Source organism: Lissotriton vulgaris, chromosome 3_1, assembly GCF_964263255.1.
Source record: "Lissotriton vulgaris chromosome 3_1, aLisVul1.2, whole genome shotgun sequence".
In the NCBI taxonomy this organism is placed as follows: domain Eukaryota; kingdom Metazoa; phylum Chordata; class Amphibia; order Caudata; family Salamandridae; genus Lissotriton; species Lissotriton vulgaris.
In genome coordinates, this window is record NC_141689.1 from 1,019,901,309 (window position 1) to 1,019,924,658 (window position 23,350).

Consider the following 23,350-nt stretch of genomic DNA (forward strand, 5'->3'; position numbering starts at 1 on the left):
CAGCTGTTAGTTCTTTGTAAACATCTTGCTCTGATAATCCAGGCCCATCCAAGATATTTTGCCACCCCTATAGACAGCCATTCGGCTGTGTTAAATCTAAGAATTGACAATGCTTCCTCGCACACCCGGGTGTTTAATCTTTTACATAATGGTTTAAGCCATTTCTGGCGTGGTGCACAATAAGCTGGGCAAGCAAACAGGAAGTGCTCTAAGGATTCTCTATGCTCACTACACCAGGGGCAGAACAAGGAAGGGTGGTTATGCCACTTATTGGAAAAATCTCTTATTGGCAGCGTCCCTACACGAAACTGATGATACAGTTTCCTATTGGTGTTTTTAAGAATAATATCCCAATAGGACTCTGTATGTGGAACCACTTTGTAGATCAGGAATGTACTTGTCAAATTGGATTTCTGTGAGAGCACAACATACTCTTCTTTCACTAAAGCCCAATATTGCAGTTTGAAGTCTTTTTTAGACGGGAAGATGTGATCACCTGGCTCTAACCATAGCATATGCAGACCCATTCTAAAAAGGGTAGACTTAATGGATTTGAACCAGGGTATGTCCCCTGCCCCTTGTAACGATCTGACGTCCAGTATCTCTTTAGCGAACATGGAAAGGTCTGGAGTGGACCAGATACGTCTCCATAACGCAACCATCCTATATTGGGCATGATGTTTGATAGAATAAAAGCCCATATCTAACATGAGTGGAATTGATGGTGTCGAAGGTGGTAGACTCACTAGACTGCGAAAATGATTAGAAGTGCTGACTACTTTCAGATCCGATTCTAGGCCTGCCTCTGCATACATTATAACACCGCCCCCATCTCTCTCTGTTGTTAATTGTTGGTGCACACACTCATACTTGCACATGCGCGGTGCACGCCCGCCCACACTACCCACATGCCACCCCTAAGCATGCTTGCTATCATTTAGCCTAGAAACCAATACATTAGCCAATGTGATCTCCCCCAGGTCCATCATTCTTAAAGGCCGCGAAAACGCTACCAATGACAGCCCTGGGCTTGGTTTGGTTAGCCCCTGCGGTTCCCAATTAATGCGGGCACTGACGTGAGCACGCTCTCTTTTGCCTGCCTCTACTGCGATGAGACACAGACTGTCGAAAACACCCCAGACTCAGCGAAACCACAGCCTTTCAAGACACGACAAAAGACGACAGAAACAAAGGTAAGAAAAGACGTCACAACATCAGCCTCCACTGTAAATTGTATATGCATAATACCATTTTTTTATCCTTCATATGGCTTGTTGTGAATGTATCTAGGACCCTAATTAAATATTCCCGATTCATGCCCCTATATGGTTATAATAAATCATGTCCTTATAAAGGCATAAGAATCATATCCATATTTAGTCATAGCCCATGCAGGCCAAATACGGCAAGGCTACTTCCCTAGACTCCTAGAAAGTACAACGCGTTCTTTAAACAAACCAAGCCTCCAGCAGCCCGGGAATTGCCCCTGCTTTTGTTTTGATTTGTCCCAGAACTCCTGAGAGTCCTGAACGAACTGCCAGTTCTTAGGGCCGGATGTATCAAGATATAGTTTTGCGATTTCTAAATAGCGAATTTTTGCAAATCGCTATTTAGAAATCGCAAAACGGTATGTATGTACAAAATCGCTATTTTTTAGCGATTCCTTATCATTCTTTATTTGCGAATTCGCAATTTGCGAAATCGCAAATAAAGAATGATTTCCAATTCATTCCTATGGGCCATGAGGCCCATAGGAATGATGGTGCAATAATTCTCAAATTGCGATTTTGCAATTTGCTAATCGCAATTTGAGAATTATTACAAGGGTGCAGGGGTGTCTCAAAGACACCCTGCTGCACCCCTCAAATCTACATGTGTGTGCATGTGGCATACATACATGCCCTATGAAGTAGTGTGGCTCACTGGTTAGAGTCGGCAGACCCGAGAGCAGAGGACGGCCCGGGACCAGGGTTCGATTCCCGACGCGGCAGGTTTCTGGACCAGGGTCAGCGGACTCGATAATTCTCTCGCCCCAGTGCCCACTCTGATCAGCGATCACACTCGGCAACTCTGGGCATTAGCTTGCCTCATCTTCACTAACGGCCCCACCAGACCGCCGGGGATGCCTGGTCTCACCCTGGAGATACCCAATAAGGGACCATCTCACAGGGAAGCCAGGAAGGGTTTCGCAGCGGTCGAAGCGCGGAGATACTCCTCCGGGAGTCGATCCTAGCGCTATATAAACCTGCAATTAATACCACCCTCACGAATGCCAAATAGGGCATTATTATGAGAAATCGCAAATTACCACCAACTACAAGTTGGTTGTAAATTGCGATTCCTTAACACAAATTCACACTTCAAAAATGTATCATACATATGATTTAAGGAATCGCAAAATTTGCGATTCCTTAAATGCTATGGCAAAATAAGGAATCTCAAATTATTGCGATTCCTTAAATTGCGATTGTATGATACATTGGAAATCATGCAAAAATGCGGTTAGCGAATCGCAAAGGCCGAAATTCTGTGAATTTCGGCCTTTGCGATTCAAAAACGGCTTCCTACATATGGCCCTTAGTGACAGTTCTTAGTGATGTCTTATGTCGAAACACGGCACCTTCCAATTATAAATATACCAGCACTTGCCTTAAGCAAACACACGGTGGTTTAGAGCAGAGCGGCTATCTACTTATCCAAAGCCCAGCTGATGCAGTGCCGAAGGAAGCCGACCCTCCCATTGACGCACTGAGAGAGACACTGTCCTTTCTCATGCCGAGAAATCCAGCTCCAGTGTTTCCAGTCACCCTTGCGGGTTGCTGGGAGATCGAGTGCTGAGAAAGAGATACAAGACCTCCTTCATTCTAAAAGCAAGGTACGGAGCTGATTAGATCCTTAGAGAATTCTTGACTCAGATTCTTGGCAAAAACTAACTTAAGTTAAACTGCAGCTCACTTACTCCTTCCCACGTACTAGGCTTAGGTTAGGTACACTGGGGTAGGCGTATTTTAGAAGCACCAGTTGAGTACGTTTAGTCAACTTTTATCATTGTATGTATTGTATATATTTTATCCGTTTTAAGTATCATATGGCTCAGAAACCATATCAATGCTTTTACAGTATTATTTCATAATACTCCTTTTACTGTACGCACTTTACTTTATAATGAGTATTGCAATTGTGGCAATTCATTTCTCTTGCATGACAAAGAAGACTGCTCAATAAATAACACCTTTTATTGAAAAAGCCTGTCTCTCTATTTCTCTGCACTCTGGTGAAACTAAGCATGCACGATTCACTGAGTGAAATAGCTATCTATTGTTTTCACACGACTCTGGAGCTATACTCCTCGTTCTGGAGGGAGCAAAGTTGTCATGTTATATGGTTGTCAGAAGCTAATCCCTTCTTGTCTAAATCAGGAAAGTTAACTCCTTCCTGTTCATTCGAGAAAGTTTCTAGTGACCTCTGAGCTAGCTGGCACACACAATTAAGTCTAACATATTCAGTAGAGACCTAGTCGACCTCAGTCCTACGTCTAAACTGCCGTTTATGTTATTCCAATGCGCAGAGCCTATTGGGAATATAGGAACTACACTACAGGCTTTCCTACCCCTCAATGGTTTTAAATTGTACTTACATAATTGAAATATTTCTTTATAAGTCACGAGGTCCTTAACACCTCTAATCTTAAAAATTGTGCGTGCATACATTTCTGTTTCGTATTTCTGTACTGCGCCACGTGCTTAGGCCTCTATTATTATTAATTGTGCGTCCATGATAGTATTTTTTTTCTGCGTCACGACGCGTCCCAGGCCATTATAAACTTATTGAGCTTCCTTTGTTTCATGGAGCTGCAACAGTCTTAACTACGGAATATTAAGATCCCACATTAAAATTCAGTTTTGATAGTAGTTACGGAACTCAGTTTCAATGACTAATAAAAATCTCCTTTTGTTTCCTTCACCAAACATCGTTCAGAAGCAACTACGGCCTATCGAGCAACAGCAATGGAATTCTCTGCAACTTATTGAATATACTTTGACGTATAGAAGCAGAGTTCAAGTGGAGTGGTGAACTCCAGTGGCCGCACTCTTTATACAAGGTAAGCACAGCAGCCTAGATCTACAAAGCCTGCATAGCAATGCATTAGAAATAAGTCGCCATAACGGGCGTCAGTAACGCAGTAGGCACTTCCATATAGACACCACTTGAACGCGGCACTATAACAAGTAAAATGTACCAGGTACACTGCACTCGTAAAACTGTAGTGTAACTTTTATTTATGAAAAGAGAGAGGGCCATATTATCAAACCTTGGCAACAGAATTATCGCCACTTTATCGTCAGGAAAGTGGCGATAATAGGTTTGATAATATACTCTATGGAATTCCAATCAAAGCTCATGTTAGATGTGAAGGACATCTGACACGAGCTTCGATTGGAATTCCATAGAGCATATTATCAAACCCATTATCGCCACTTTAGCGACACTTTCCTGCCGATAAAGTGGCAATAATTTTTGTCTTCCAAGCTTGATATTATGTCCCAGAGTGCGTAGTGTACAGCAGTTCTCTGTAAAATGTAAAATTACCTCTGAGCAGTGACAACGGATAGGTTACAACAGTCTGACAAACAGATCATCAACCTTATTACGCCACTTTTGAGTCACTTTTAACATAGGTAAAGTAATGCAAAGAGCTAGTAAATCTACGTCTGGTTCAACAAAAAATCTCAACTCCAGACTCTGCGACACAGTTTTAATGTTGTTTTCTCTCTCTCTCACTCTCTGTGACATCATTTCTCTTTCTCTCGTACACTTAGACACTGCTGTCTGCTTGGACGTGTAGAAGATCTGCTCAACTTAAGTTGTGAACTCCACTTCCTAATGTGTTTGGTGCAAAGTTTACACAACGGTAAGCACAGAGGCCTAGATCTACAAATACTTCATCGGAATGCATTAGAAATAATTCGTCATAACGGGCGTCAGTAACGCAGAAGGCACTTCCATATAGACACCACTTGAAGGCGGCACTATAACAAGTAAAATGTACCAGGTACACTACACTCGTAAAACTGTAGTGTTGGCTTTATTTCTGAAACGAGAGAGGGCTATATTATCAACCCTTGGCGACAAAATTATCGCCACTTTATCGGCAGCTAACTGCCACTAAAGTGGCCATAATAGGTTTGATAATATGCTCTATGGAATTCCAATCGAAGCACATGTTAGATGTGAAGGACATCTGACATGAGCTTCAATTGGAATTCCATAGAGCATATTATCAAACACATTATCGCCACTTTAGCGACACTTTCCTGCCGATAAAGTGGCAATCATTTTTGTCGCCCAGGCTTGATATTATTTCCCAGAGTGCATAGTGTACAGCAGCTTCTCTGTAAAATGTATAATTACCTCCGAGCAGTGACAACAGATAGGTTACAACAGTCTGACAAACAGATCCTCAACCTTATTGCGCCACTTTTGAGTTACTTTTAACATGGGTAAAGTGATGCAAAGAGCTAGTAAATCTACGTCTGGTTCAACAAAAAATCTCAACTCCAGACTCTGCTACACAGTTTTAATGTTGTTTTCTCTCTCTCTCACTCTCTGTGACATCATTTCTCTTTCTCTCTTAAACTTAGACACTGCTGTCTGCTTGGATGTCTAGAAGATCTGCTCAACTTAAGTTGTCAACTCCACTTCCTAATGTGTTTGGCGCAAAGTTTACACAACGGTAAGCACAGAGGCCTAGATCTACAAATCCTTCATAGGAATGCATTAGAAATAATTTGGCATAACGGGCGTCAGTAACGTAGTAGCCACTTCCATATAGACACCACTTGAACGCGGCACTATAACAAGTAAAATGTACCAGGTACACTGCACTGGTAAAACTGTAGTGTTAGCTTTATTTCTGAAACGAGAGAGGGCCATATTATCAACCCTTGGCGACAACATTTTCGCCACTTTATCGGCAGAAAACTGCAGCTAAAGTGGCCATAATAGGTTTGATAATATGCTCTATGGAATTCCAATCGAAGCTCATGTTAGATGTGAAGGACATCTGACATGAGCTTCGATTGGAATTCCATAGAGCATATTATCAAACCGATTATCGCCACTTTAGCGCCACTTTCCTGCCTATAAAAATAATGTTTGTCGCCAAAGGCTTGATATTATGGCCCAGAGTGTGTAGTGTACAGCATCTTCTCTATAAAATGTATAATTACCTCCGAGCAAGACAACAGATAGGCTACAACAGTCTGACAAACAGATCATCAACCTTATTACGCCACTTTTGAGTCACTTTTAACATGGGTAAAGTGATGCAAAGAGCTAGTAAATCTACGTCTGGTTCAACAAAAAATCTCAACTCCAGACTCTGCGACACAGTTTTAATGTTGTTTTCTCTCTCTCTCAATCTCTGTAACATCATTTCTCTATCTCTCTTAAACTTAGACACTGCTGTCTGCTTGGACGTCTAGAAGATCAGCCCACCTGAAGTTGTCCATCCCAGTGCCTGCAGTGTTTGGCCGCAAGCTTTATACAACGGTAAGCACACAGGCCTAGATCTACAAATCCTTCATAGGAATGCATTAGAAATAAGTCACCATAACGGGCGTCAGTAACGCAGTAGGCACTTCCATATAGACACCACTTGGATGTGGCACTATAACAGAACAGGAATATACGAGTCACACTGCACACGTAAAACTGTAGAGTTACCACAACTTGTAATGCTTCAGCTCATTTACTCACATCTACATAATTCTAAAGTCTAATTTTCTTTTTTCTTTTGCAGATTACCAATCGGACATCTTTTGGAATCCATTTCACAATTTCTTTATAACATTGTTTAACTTATTTTGCCAGTTCTAATATAGTTATAATTGAGTTTCATTTGTATTTATTGTTTAATAAAAGTTAATAAAAAAAATTGCATACTTCTTTTATTTTGTGGGGGAGGGGTATGACGGTTCACAATAAAAATAATGTTGAAATACTATAGTAAGATATTCAAGACTGAGTTCTAACTAACTGATATAATAAATACAACGGTGAGAAACTACTAAAATGGCGGTGGACGGAGTACGTAATCAACGTTTGGCACCTCGGCACTACCTTTCAAATAAATATATAAAAAATATGACTATTAATACTGTACAAAAGTACAGCACCGGATGAATCACACGAACCGGGAAAAGAAAGCAGCAGATTTACTAACTGATATAAAGAAAGGTTTGCTCGTTGAACTTGAAGAAAATACCGTGAACTTCGAAACGACGCTGATCATGCGAAGAGAGTACAACTGCTACACCAAAAAAAAGGAAAGCTTTACATACAAAAAGCGATACATTATCGCCGCTTTTATCGACAGGAAACTGCAGATAAAGCGGCCATAATGTGCTTGATAATAGGCCCTTGTAACTTCTCGTAGCAGCCCAGGTTCTGATCCTAACCTAGGCTGCTATGGTTATTCACAAGTACATATTATCAAGCCCATTATCTCCGCTTTATCGGCAGTTTCCTACCAATAAATGCGACGATAATGTATCGCCTTTTGTTGATTATATGGACTATTGCTCTTTTTTTTTGTCCAGTAAACTTAGGTGCATATTATCAAGGACCGGTGTTAAAATTCAGCACCGGATGAATCACACAAACCGGGAAAAGAAAGCGACAGATTTACTAACTGATATAACGAAAGGTTTGCTTGTTGAACTTGAAGAAAAAGAAAACGTGGGCTTGGAAACGACGCTGAGCATGCGAAGAGAGTACAACTGCTACACCAAAATAAAAGGAAAGATTTACATACAAAAGGCGATACATTATCGCCGCTTTTATCGACAGGAAACTGCTGACAAAGCGGCGATAATGTGCTGATAATAGGCCCTTGTAACTTCCCATAGCAGCCCAGGTTCTGATCCTAACCTAGGCTGCTATGGTTATTCACAAGTACATATTATCAAGCCCATTATCTTCGCTTTATCGGCAGTTTCCTGCCAATAAATGCGACGATAATGTATCGCCTTTTTTTGATAATATGGACCATTGCTCTTTTTTTTTACCATTAAACTTAGGTGCATATTATCAAGGACCGGTGTTAAAATTCAGCACCGGATGAATCACATGAACCGGGAAAAGAAAGTGACAGATTTACTAACTGATATAAAGAAAGGTTTGCTTGTTGAACTTGAAGAAAAAGAAAATGTGGGGTTCGAAACGACGCTGAGCATGCAAAGAGAGTACAACTGCTACACCAAAAAAAAGGAAAGCTTTACATACAAAAGGCGATACATTATCGCCGCTTTTATCGACAGGAAACTGCTGATAAAGCGGCGATAATGTGCTTGATAATAGGCCCTTGTAACTTCCCATAGCAGCCCAGGTTCTGATCCTAACCTAGGCTGCTATGGTTATTCACAAGTACATATTATCAAGCCCATTATTTACGCTTTATTGGCAGTTTCCTGCCAATAAATGCGACGATAATGTATCGCCTTTCGCTGATAATATGGACCATTGCTTTTATTTTTTACCAGTAAACTTAGGTGCATATTATCAAGGACCGGTGTTAAAATTATCGCCGTTTTATTGGCAAGAAACTGCTGATAAATCGGCGATAATGAGCTTCATAATACGGCCTTGTTATTTTCCATAGAACCCCGTGATAGCACCAGAACATAGGCTTCTATGGGACTTAACAAGGACGTATTATCAAGCCCACCCTCCCAACATTAATAAAAAACTACAGACAATGCAGATACCCGGAGATGGAAGGTCATTTTACATATCACTGCCCCAGAAATGTGGCGTTCCCCGCGACGTGTACGAGGACAGAGCGAGAGAGCTCAAAACATATTTTTTTTTAAAAAGACCTGAGGGGTGCCGCTCCCCGTGACTGCGGGGAGTAGGACCGTAACCCCTCCTGCATACTTCAAAATAAAACCAGAGGAGTGCCGTTCCCCAGTGCTCGGGCACCTTACAAGCCCCCATTATGCAGAAAAATTGCCCCTGTATTTTACCCCCGGGACCTAATGAATAAAACGGACTTCTACTATTTTTTTCACCTTTTCCACCGCGTACAAGTACTGCACGAGTACCCCGCCTTTTTTTATTTATTTTTAAATAAAAATTGACCCTAAAGATCCATGTACCACCCCCTGACCAAGACTATAGGCTCATAATGTTTCTACCCTGCCCCCTTTCCTTATTTCTCAACTTTGTTTTACTGTTTTCCTGTGACTATGCTCTTCCGAAAAAAAACATGGCTGCCAATACTTCCTGGTTTGGAGTATTGACAGCCAATCAGCATGGAGCTCCTGCTCGTAATCGTAGGTATTTACATACGCGTACCCCGCGATCTTTCTTTAAAAAAATAAAATAAAAAATAGAGCCTAAACATCCATATACGACCACCTAAGCAAGCCTAGAGGGTCAGAATATTTCTACCCAACCCCCTTCCCTTATTTCTCAACTTTGTTTTACTGTTATCTTCTGACTCGGTTCTAGCAAGGCACAAGATGGCCGCCAACACTTCCTAGTTTCGAGTGTTGACAGACAGTTCACAGCCAATCAGCATGCAGCTCGCGCTCGTAATTGAATAGATTTCAGTACGCGTACTGAACTCCGACTCTAGAAAGCGCTATGGTTTTACTTGGAATTTTCTCAGAAACAACTGAACTGATTTACACCATTTAACAAAAAGCACAATCTGCGAACAGAACTCTACCGCTCTGACAAATTTTGTGTAATTCCGTTTAGCCGTTCGGGCTGTAGCCCTGGCTAAAGGTCCCTATGGAAAATTGCTTTGGGAAAACACATTTTAGGATCCCCTTTTCTCTCGGCCCCCGCTTGATGAATCACCCCCAAATTTTCAGGGAAGGAGCGGAATTGAGCAGGCAATTTTCTTGGAGAAATTCATGAAGATTCGTCCACCGACGCCAAAGTTATTCCAAATAGAATGTTGTGGATTTCCTATGGAAACTAGGTCCTAACTAGAACTACATATATATATATATATATATATATATATATATATATATATATATATATATATATATATATATATATATATATATACACATATATATATATATATATATATATATATATACATATATATATATATATATATACATATATATATATATTACCTACTGGCGATAGCCAGTAGGTATATATAGTTAGGATTTTTTTCCTATGGGATTTTTGAAAATTCTATGTCGAATAACTTTGGCGTTTGAGGACAGAATTGGCTGACATTTTCAGGAAAATGGAACATTTTGTTTCTGAGCAGCCCCTGAAAATTTGGGGGGGTTTCGTCAAGGGGGGGCCGAGAAAAAAGGGGGGTCCCAAAACGTGTTTTTCCCATGCAATTTTCCATAGGGCGGTTGGCCTCACTTTTAGCCTGAACGGCTGAATGGATTTACACCAAACTTGGCAAAATTGTAGGGACTGGTAGCCCGATGTGCCTTTGCTATGTCTCAAGATATAGGCTCCAGTGGTTTTTACGAAAATTAACTTTGAAAAATATATATTGGGCTACTTTGGGCTATATATATGTTGGAGCCCAAATGTAGCCCAATGTAGCCCAATGTAGCCCAATGTAGCCCAAAGATGGCCACCAGAGACAAAAAAACAAATGTAGCCCAAATATCAGCCAGATGTAGCCCAACTATAGCCCAATGACAGAATGTCCCAGAGTGTTCTAAAGAACAACTAGAGTGCTAACAGTCCTACTTATTACAAAGGTATGGCACACCTGAAGCCATCTTGATTGGAATAAAGTGGTAACTCTTAAAACATTTAAATTAAAAAGGAACAAAATGAGGGGGTTCATTTTGCCATAGAAAGTATGATTAGCGAATATATGACGAAATCCCGCATACCATCAGTCCGCAAAAAAAATCCTGCATGTACTATTAGGCTGCAAATTAAAATAACGAAAACTGTTAGAACGAATATGCCTTTAGCATACACTAAACAACTAAACTACCCTAAACCCTAAAACACTACCCCCAGCATGACCCTACACTACACAAACAGTACAACACTACCCTAAACCCTAAAACACTACCCCCAGCATGACCCTACACTACGCAAACACTACAACACTACCCAAAACCCTAAAACACTACACCCCAGCATGACCCTACACTACGCAAACACTACAACACTACCCTAAACCCTAAAACACTACCCCCAGCATGACCCTACACTACACAAACACTACAACACAACCCTAAACCCTAAAACACTACCCCCAGCATGACCCTACACTACGCAAACACTACAACACAACCCTAAACCCTAAAACACTACCCCCAGCATGACCCTACACTACACAAACACTACAACACAACCCTAAACCCTAAAACACTACCCCCAGCATGACCCTACACTACGCAAACACTACAACACTACCCAAAACCCTAAACACTACACCCCAGCATGACCCTACACTACGCAAACACTACAACACTACCCTAAACCCTAAAACACTACCCCCAGCATGACCCTACACTACGCAAACACTACAACACTACCCAAAACCCTAAAACACTACACCCCAGCATGACCCTACACTACGCAAACACTGCAACACTACCCTAAACCCTAAAACACTACCCCCAGCATGACCCTACACTACGCAAACACTACAACACTACCCTAAACCCTAAAACACTACCCCCAGCATGACCCTACACTACGCAAACACTACAACACTACCCTAAACCCTAAAACACTACCCCCAGCATGACCCTACACTACGCAAACACTACAACACTACCCTAAACCCTAAAACACTACCCCCAGCATGACCCTACACTACGCAAACACTACAACACTACCCAAAACCCTAAAACACTACCCCCAGCAGGACCCTACACTACGCAAACACTACAACACTACCCAAAACCCTAAAACACTACCCCCCAGCATGACCCTACACTACGCAAACACTACAACACTACCCAAAACCCTAAAACACTACCCCCAGCATGACCCTACACTACGCAAACACTACAACACTACCCAAAACCCTAAAACACTACCCCCAGCATGACCCTTCACTACGCCAACACTACAACACTACCCAAAACCCTAAAACACTACACCCCAGCATGACCCTACACTACGCAAACACTACAACACTACCCAAAACCCTAAAACACTACACCCCAGCATGACCCTACACTACGCAAACACTACAACACTACCCAAAACCCTAAAACACTACCCCAGCATGACCCTACACTACGCAAACACTACAACACTACCCAAAACCCTAAAACACTACCCCCAGCATGACCCTACACTACGCAAACACTACAACACTATCCTAAACCCTAAAACACTACCCCCAGCATGACCCTACACTACACAAACAGTACAACACTACCCTAAACCCTAAAACACTACCCCCAGCATGACCCTACACTACGCAAACACTACAACACTACCCAAAACCCTAAAACACTACACCCCAGCATGACCCTACACTACGCAAACACTACAACACTACCCTAAACCCTAAAACACTACCCCCAGCATGACCCTACACTACACAAACACTACAACACAACCCTAAACCCTAAAACACTACCCCAAACATGACCCTACACTACGCAAACACTACAACACAACCCTAAACCCTAAAACACTACCCCCAGCATGACCCTACACTACGCAAACACTACAACACTACCCTAAACCCTAAAACACTACCCCCAGCATGACCCTACACTACGCAAACACTACAACACTACCCAAAACCCTAAAACACTACACCCCAGCATGACCCTACACTACGCAAACACTACAACACTACCCTAAACCCTAAAACACCACCCCCAGCATGACCCTACACTACGCAAACACTACAACACTACCCAAAACCCTAAAACACTACACCCCAGCATGACCCTACACTACGCAAACACTGCAACACTACCCTAAACCCTAAAACACTACCCCCAGCATGACCCTACACTACGCAAACACTACAACACTACCCTAAACCCTAAAACACTACCCCCAGCATGACCCTACACTACGCAAACACTACAACACTACCCTAAACCCTAAAACACTACCCCCAGCATGACCCTACACTACGCAAACACTACAACACTACCCTAAACCCTAAAACACTACCCCCAGCATGACCCTACACTACGCAAACACTACAACACTACCCAAAACCCTAAAACACTACCCCCAGCATGACCCTACACTACGCAAACACTACAACACTACCCAAAACCCTAAAACACTACCCCCAGCATGACCCTACACTACGCAAACACTACAACACTACCCAAAACCCTAAAACACTACCCCCAGCATGACCCTTCACTACGCCAACACTACAACACTACCCAAAACCCTAAAACACTACACCCCAGCATGACCCTACACTACGCAAACACTACAACACTACCGAAAACCCTAAAACACTACACCCCAGCATGACCCTACACTACGCAAACACTACAACACTACCCAAAACCCTAAAACACTACCCCAGCATGACCCTACACTACGCAAACACTACAACACTACCCAAAACCCTAAAACACTACCCCCAGCATGACCCTACACTACACAAACACTACAACACTACCCTAAACCCTAAAATACTACACCCCAGCATGACCCTACACTACGCAAACACTACAACACTACCCAAACACTACAACACTACCCTAAACCCTAAAATACTACACCCCAGCATGACCCTACACTACGCAAACACTACAACACTACCCAAAACCCTAAAACACTACCCCCAGCATGACCCTACACTACGCAAACACTACAACACTACCCTAAACCCTAAAACACTACCCCCAGCATGACCCTACACTACGCAAACACTACAACACAACCCTAAACCCTAAAACACTACCCCCAGCATGACCCTACACTAAACAACCACCACAACTCTACACTACACTAACACAACACTACACTACACAACACTACACTACACTACACAATCACTAACCCACGAAAAAATTAACACAAACCCACTTACCTCTCTCGTCATCGTGGTTTTCACAACGCAAATGCATTTACCATACATGCCTTTAAAACGTAATTCTTTGTAAAGGCATGCGCGATAAATGCACATGCGTTTTGAAAAAATGTGGGATAATGGTATGCGAGGTCAATGACCTTGCGGGATAATGGTATGCAGACTGAAAGTCTGCGGGATAAAAAATGCGGGAAAATGGCTGCAAACCATGATTAGCAGCAGACTTCCCTGGTGAGCACTAGCTTTACTACAGTGATCTAATGAGCAACTAGAGTGCTAACATTCAGAATGTATGGCAAATGTGTGAAACATCTGAATGCCTTCTTGATAGAACCAAAGTAAACAAGCATGGAAAATGCAATAGATCTCGCCCTCGTTTAAGTTAAAGCCATTCTGTTTGTAATGAGGTGGCTTTTTAGCTTTGCTTTTATTAGTGTTTTTAAAACTTTCATGTAAATAACATGCATATGTATGCATATATGTATATGTATGCATGCATTTATATTTATATAGATATGCAGATTATATATGTTTATATATGTATATTACCTACTGGCGATAGCCAGTGGGTATATATAGTTAGGATTTTTTCTCTATGGGATTTCTGAAAATTCTATGTCTAATAACTTTGGCGTTTGTGGACGGAATTGGCTGAAATTTTCAGGAAAATGGCACATTTCGTTTCTGAGCAGCCCCTGAAAATTTGGGGGGGTTTCGTCAAGGGGGGGGGCCGAGAAACAAGGGGGGTCCCAAAACACGTTTTTCCCATTCATTTTTCCATTGGGCGGTTGGACTCACTTTTAGCTCGAACGGCTGAATAGATTTACATGAAACTTGGCAAAATTGTAGATATGGTTTGCCCGACGTGCCTTTGCTATGTCTCAATATATGTGCTCCAGTGGATTTTGAGAAATTAACGTTTAAAAAAAAATATATATCTGTGACAGCGCTCCGGTTAGCGCCCCGGTTTGCGTACCTGACGCGTAACGGAACTTCGCGAAGCGAAGTTGATTGGCTCTCCGGTGTCTGTCAACATTCTAAACAGTCCGGAGCGGCCGCCATCTTGTCTCTCGGTACGATCGAGAGACAAGATGTGGTGAAAAACGAAGGGGGAAATGAAGGAAAGGGGGCAAGGTAGACCACTCTTGACCCCCTAGGATTGATGAGGGGGATATTAAAGTGCCCCGCAGGGCAAAAAAAAAAAAAAAAATTTTTTGGCGATTTTACGCCGTAGAGGCGCGTCCCGATACGCGAACCGGGCAGCTCACCGGGCAGCTAACCGGGCAGCTAACCGGCAGCGTAGCTGTCAACATTGTAAACAGTCCGGAGCGGCCGCCATCTTGTCTCTCGGTAGGTTCGAGAGACAAGATGTGGTGAAAAAAGAAGGGGGAAATGAAGGAAAGGGGGCAAGGTAAACCCCTCCTGACCCCCTAGGATTGATGAGGGGGATATTAAAGTCCCCCGCGATTTTTCGCGGTAGAGGCGCTTCCCGGTACGCGAACTGGGCAGCTAACCGGCAGCGTAACGGGAGTCCGCCATCTTGTGTTTTTGAAGCGTCCGGTTCGCGTACCGGGTAGCGTCCCGGTAAGCGTAACAAGGAGAAAACCAAGAGAAACAGTAAAAAAAAAATTAAGGGAATAGATTTCCAGCAAACTTGACAAAATTGTAGGGACTGTTTGTTTGATGTGCCTTTGCAAGGCCTCAAGATATGTGCACGTGTGGATTTTGTCTAATTAAGGTTAAAAAAAATATATATATCTGTAAGCGTGCTCCGGCACGCTTACGTTACGGGTTTTGTTTGCGCTGCAGAGCCGATACGTCACGGTTATGCGACGCGCCATGAGGCGTCTCACGTGGCTACGTGATACGTCACGTAATAAAGAATATATTTTACAGCTATAGATATTAGCTTTTAAAAAACCAATGAAATTCACTGAAAAAACCATAGGTTATAGACCATATATAGTTAGGAATTTGCATTTACAAAACCTTGAAAATTCACTGAAAAAACCATAGGTTAGAGACCATATATAGTTAGCTGGACATTTTATTGACATAAAACCAATGAAATTCCATATATAGTTAGTTGCACTAACTATATATCGCGCACCCGCAATCCACTGCTGATGATGTCACATATTACATCATTCATGACATGGTCAGTGACATCACTGATGACATCACTGATGACATCTCAAATGACATCACTGATGACATCACTGATGACATCTCAAATAACATCACTGATGACATCATGACACACCAATACCAGTTACTACATACGCACTCACTGATTCCTACGTCTACACACACATTCACTCATTCACCCATACAATCACTCATACATACAGTCACTCATTATTACAACACTATCATATGCACTCATACACCTATGCAGACACTCACACACTGCCACTCATCCATGGAGTTACTCACACATCTAGTCAGTCCTGTAAAGAATCAATCACACTTCCATTTCCTCATCTATACAGGTAAACACAGAACACCATACTTCAGTGACATCACTGATGACATCACTGATGACATCTCAAATGACATCACTGATGACATCTCAAATGACATCACTGATGACATCATGACACACCAATACCAGTTACTACATACGCACTCACTGATTCCTACGTCTACACACACATTCACTCATTCACCCATACAATCACTCATACATACAGTCACTCATTATTACAAGACTATCATATGCACTCATACACCTAGTCAGTCCTGTGAAGAATCAATCACACTTCGATTTCCTCATCTATACAGTTAAACACAGAACACCATACTTTTCACACATATACTAACACATACTTACTCTCTTATACAATCACTGATACAAGTACACATTGATATGCAAAGAGTCACACACCTCCCAGCCAGCCACACAAACACTCAGTCTTTCATACATCCACTCATTCTTCAATATGTAAAACATATTTAAACTTTACAAAAACACACAGACACTAGATGATGTCATCAGTGATGTCATTTGAGATGTCATCAGTGATGTCATCAGTGATGTCATTTGAGATGTCATCAGTGATGTCATCAGTGATGTCACTGACCATGTCATGAATGATGTAATATGTGACATCATCAGTAGTGGATTGCGGGTGCGCGATATATAGTTAGTGCAACTAACTATATATGGAATTTCATTGGTTTTATGTCAATAAAATGTCCAGCTAACTATATATGGTCTCTAACCTATGGTTTTTTCAGTGAATTTTCAAGGTTTTGTAAATGCAAATTCCTAACTATATATGGTCTATAACCTATGGTTTTTTCAGTGAATATATATATATATATATATATATATATATATATATATATATATATATATATATATATATATATATATATATATATATATATATATATATATATATATATATATTCCAAACAATGCGCCCTTGCGCTCAGGATATGCACTCCACAATGTCCCTTCCACATTCATGGATTTTTAGCCTCTCTGCAGCATGTTTGCCTTGTGTCCTTCAATGGCAATGATACTCGACGCATTTCGAGGCAGACGCCTCTTCATCATGAGTTTCAAACAGAGGCAAGGAAGGCTCACCTGGTGAATCACTTTCTTTTATTTTCATTACATGACTCCGCCCACAGTGGGCTTGGCTTGCAGTTTATCGCCTTGACTCATGCTGGTCCTTGCAGTTCAGGTGAGTGTTCGTGTTCTTCCTTACGAGGCTCCAAGTCCCTGTGAACATTAAAAACATATGTTACATCCTTTAGTAGGTTGGCACTTCAGGGTTACATGCTAATTAAGCAAGGGAACATCATGTCACAGATCGGGATTGTTGCCCTCTCAGTCCTTCCATTAAAAGTGGTGTACCTCCTGTTACCGCGGCTCGGGCAGACGCGTTTCAAACTTCCAAACAATGCGCCATTGCACTCAGGATATGCACTCCACAATGTTCCTTCCACATTCATGGATTTTTAGCTTCTCTGCAGCATGTTTGCCTTGTCTCCATCAATGGCAATGATACTCGACTCGTTTCGAGGCAGACGCCTCTTCATCATGAGTTTCAAACAGAGGCAAGGAAGGCTCATCTGGTGAATCACTTTCTTTTATTTTCATTACATGACTCCGCCCACAGTGGGCTTGGCTTGCAGTTTATCGCCTTGATGCATGCTGGTCCTTGCAGTTCAGGTGAGTGTTCGTGTTCTTCCTTTAGTAGGCTCCAAGTCCCTGTTAACATTAAAAACATATGTTACATCCTTTAGTAGGTTGGCACTTCAGGGTTACATGCTAATTAACCAAGGGAACATCGTGTCACAGATCGGGATTGTTGCCCTCTCAGTCCTTCCATTAGAAGTGGTGCACCTCCTGTTACCGCGGATCGGGCAGCCGCGTTTCAAAATTCCAAACAATGCGCCCTTGCGCTCAGGATATGCACTCTACAATGTTCCTTCCACGTTCATGGATTTTTAGCCTCTCTGCAGCATGTTTGCCTTGTGTCCATCAATGGCAATGATACTTGACGCGTTTTGAGGCAGACGCCTCTTCATCATGAGTTTTAAACAGAGGCAAGGAAGGCTCACCTGGTGAATCACTTTCTTTTATTTTCATTACATGACTCCGCCCACAGTGGGCTTGGCTTGCAGTTTATCGCCTTGATGCATGCTGGTCCTTGCAGTTCAGGTGAGTGTTCGTGTTCTTCCTTTAGTAGGCTCCAAGTCCCTGTTAACATTAAAAACATATGTTACATCCTTTAGTAGGTTGGCACTTCAGGGTTACATGCTAATTAAGCAAGGGAACATCGTGTCACAGATCGGGATTGTTGCCCTCTCAGTCCTTCCATTAGAAGTGGTGCACCTCCTGTTACCGCGGCTCGGGCAGCCGCGTTTCAAAATTCCAAACAATGCGCCCTTGCGCTCAGGATATGCACCCAACAATGTTCCTTCCACATTCATGGATTTTTAGCCTCTCTGCAGCATGTTTGCCTTGTGTCCTTCAATGGCAATGATACTCGACGCATTTCGAGGCAGACGCCTCTTCATCATGAGTTTCAAACAGAGGCAAGGAAGGCTCACCTGGTGAATCACTTTCTTTTATTTTCATTACATGACTCCGCCCACAGTGGGCTTGGCTTGCAGTTTATCGCCTTGACTCATGCTGGTCCTTGCAGTTCAGGTGAGTGTTCGTTTTCTTCCTTACGAGGCTCCAAGTCCCTGTGAACATTAAAAACATATGTTACATCCTTTAGTAGGTTGGCACTTCAGGGTTACATGCTAATTAAGCAAGGGAACATCATGTCACAGATCGGGATTGTTGCCCTCTCAGTCCTTCCATTAAAAGTGGTGTACCTCCTGTTACCGCGGCTCGGGCAGACGCGTTTCAAACTTCCAAACAATGCGCCATTGCACTCAGGATATGCACTCCACAATGTTCCTTCCACATTCATGGATTTTTAGCTTCTCTGCAGCATGTTTGCCTTGTCTCCATCAATGGCAATGATACTCGACTCGTTTCGAGGCAGACGCCTCTTCATCATGAGTTTCAAACAGAGGCAAGGAAGGCTCATCTGGTGAATCACTTTCTTTTATTTTCATTACATGACTCCGCCCACAGTGGGCTTGGCTTGCAGTTTATCGCCTTGATGCATGCTGGTCCTTGCAGTTCAGGTGAGTGTTCGTGTTCTTCCTTTAGTAGGCTCCAAGTCCCTGTTAACATTAAAAACATATGTTACATCCTTTAGTAGGTTGGCACTTCAGGGTTACATGCTAATTAACCAAGGGAACATCGTGTCACAGATCGGGATTGTTGCCCTCTCAGTCCTTCCATTAGAAGTGGTGCACCTCCTGTTACCGCGGATCGGGCAGCCGCGTTTCAAAATTCCAAACAATGCGCCCTTGCGCTCAGGATATGCACTCTACAATGTTCCTTCCACGTTCATGGATTTTTAGCCTCTCTGCAGCATGTTTGCCTTGTGTCCATCAATGGCAATGATACTTGACGCGTTTTGAGGCAGACGCCTCTTCATCATGAGTTTTAAACAGAGGCAAGGAAGGCTCACCTGGTGAATCACTTTCTTTTATTTTCATTACATGACTCCGCCCACAGTGGGCTTGGCTTGCAGTTTATCGCCTTGATGCATGCTGGTCCTTGCAGTTCAGGTGAGTGTTCGTGTTCTTCCTTTAGTAGGCTCCAAGTCCCTGTTAACATTAAAAACATATGTTACATCCTTTAGTAGGTTGGCACTTCAGGGTTACATGCTAATTAAGCAAGGGAACATCGTGTCACAGATCGGGATTGTTGCCCTCTCAGTCCTTCCATTAGAAGTGGTGCACCTCCTGTTACCGCGGCTCGGGCAGCCGCGTTTCAAAATTCCAAACAATGCGCCCTTGCGCTCAGGATATGCACCCAACAATGTTCCTTCCACATTCATGGATTTTTAGCCTCTCTGCAGCATGTTTGCCTTGTGTCCATCAATGGCAATGATACTCGACGCGTTTCGAGGCAGACGCCGCTTCATCATGAGTTTCAAACAGAGTCAGGGAAGGCTCACCTGGTGAATCACTTTCTTTTATTTTCATTACATGACTCCGCCCACAGTGGGCTTGGCTTGCAGTTTATCGCCTTGATGCATGCTGGTCCTTGCAGTTCAGGTGAGTGTTCATGTTCTTCCTTTAGTAGGCTCCAAGTCCATGTTAACATTAAACACATATGTTACATCCTTTAGTAGGTTGGCACTTCAGGTTTACATGCTAATTAAGCAAGGGAACATCGTGTCACAGATCGGGATTGTTGCCCTCTCAGTCCTTCCATTAGAAGTGGTGCACCTCCTGTTACCGAGGCTCGGGCAGCCGCGTTTCAAAATTCCAAACAATGCGCCCTTGTGCTCAGGATATGCACTCCACAATGTTCCTTCCACATTCATGGATGTTTAGCCTCTCTGCAGCATGTTTGCCTTGTGTCCATCAATGGCAATGATACTCGACGCGTTTCGAGGCAGACGCCTCTTTATCAGGAGTTTCAAACAGAGGCAAGGAAGGCTCACCTGGTGAATCACTTTCTTTTATTTTCATTACATGACTCCGCCCACAGCGGACTTGGCTTGCAGTTTATCGCCTTGATGCATGCTGGTCCTTGCAGTTCAGGTGAGTGAGTGGGTTCCCGCATTCGGAGACAGAAGCTCTACAAGCTGCACCCGGGCTGCACACGGCCTGAATTTGAATTGAGAACATTTCCCTACTGAATTTATCTTCTGACGGCACACGTAACAATCGTCTGTGCCATTTAACCACCCGACTAGGACCGGGTTGGAATTATCACCGGCTCCCCGACCACGAGTCACGATCATTTGATCAGCCCTGATGAGTCACAGCCACATGCTGTGATGAAACACGTGTAGGCTTAAGTGATTGATACAGTGAATCCTGAAAAGTGGACACTGTTCACAAATAAAACTCTTTTGAAAAATCTACTTTGGGTGTGATCTATCCGGAATCAATAAAGTACTCAATGAGGAATATATTTTGAATAAATATAGTGTGCTCTGGTTTTCTGCCTGCGTCGAGTATCATTGCCATTGATGGACACAAGGCAAACATGCTGCAGAGAGGCTAAAAATCCATGAATGTGGAAGGAACATTGTGGAGTGCATATCCTGAGCGCAAGGGCGCATTGTTTGGAATTTTGAAACGCGGCTGCCTGAGCTGCGGTAACAGGAGGTGCACCACTTCTAATGTAAGGACTGAGAGGGCAACAAACCCGATCTGTGACACGATGTTCCCTTGCTTAATTAGCATGTAACCCTGAAGTGCCAACCTACTAAAGGATGTAACAAATGTTTTTAATGTTAACAGGGGCTTGGAGCCTACTAAAGGAAGAACACTAACACTCACCTGAACTGAAAGGACCAGCATGCATCAAGGCGATAAACTGCAAGCCAAGCCCACTGTGGGCGGAGTCATGTAATGAAAATAAAAGAAAGTGATTCACCAGGTGAGCCTTCCTTGCCCCTGTTTGAAACTCATAATGAAGAGGCGTCTGCCTCGAAACGCGTCAAGTATCATTGCCATTGATGGACACAAGGCACACATGCTGCAGAGAGGCTAAAAATCCATGAATGTGGAAGGAACACTGTGGAGTGTATGTCCTGAGCGCAAGGGTGCATTGTTTGGAATTTTGAAACGCGGCTGCCCGAGCCGCGGTAACAGGAGGTGCACCTCTTCTAATGGAAGGACTGAGAGGGCAACAATCCCGATCTGTGACACGATGTTCCCTTGCTTAATTAGCATGTAACCCTGAAGTGCCAACCTACTAAAGGGTGTAACATATGTTTTTTATGTTAACAGGGGCTTGGAGCCTACTAAAGGAAGAACACTAACACTCACCTGAACTGCAAGGACCAGCATGCATCAAGGCGATAAACTACAAGCCAAGCCCACTGTGGGCGGAGTCATGTAATGAAAATAAAAGAAAGTGATTCACTAGGTGAGCCTTTCTTACCTCTGTTTGAAACTCATGATGAAGAGTCGTCTGCCTCGAAACGCATTGAGTATCATAGCCATTGATGGACACAAGGCAAACATGCTGCAGAGAGGCTAAAAATCCATGAATGTGGAAGGAACATTGTGGAGTGCATATCCTGAGCGCAAGGGCGCATTGTTTGGAATTTTGAAATGCGGCTGCCTGAGCCGCGGTAACAGGAGGTGCACCACTTCTAATGGAAGGACTGAGAGGGCAACAATCCCGATCTGTGACACGATGTTCCCTTGCTTAATTAGCATGTAACCCTGAAGTGCCAACCTACTAAAGCGTGTTACATATGTTTTTAATGTTAACAGGGGCTTGGAGCCTACTAAAGGAAGAACACTAACACTCACCTGAACTGCAAGGACCAGCATGCATCAAGGCGATAAACTGCAATCAATCCCTCTGTGGGTGGAGTCATGTAATGAAAATAAAAGTAAGTGATTCACCAGGTGAGCCTTTCTTGCCTCTGTTTGAAACACAAGATGAAGAGGTGTCTGCCTCGAAACGCGTCGAGTATCATTGCCATTGATGGACACAAAGCAAACATGCTGCAGAGAGGCTAAAAATCCATGATTGTGGAAGGAACATTGTGGAGTGCATATCCTGAGCGCAAGGGCGCATTGTTTGGAATTTTGAAACGCGGCTGCCCAAGCGGCGGTAACAGGAGGTGCACCACTTCTAATGGAAGGACTGAGAGGGCAACAATCCCGATCTGTGACACGATGTTCCCTTGCTTAATTAGCATGTAACCCTGAAGTGCCAACCTACTAAAGGATGTAACATATTTT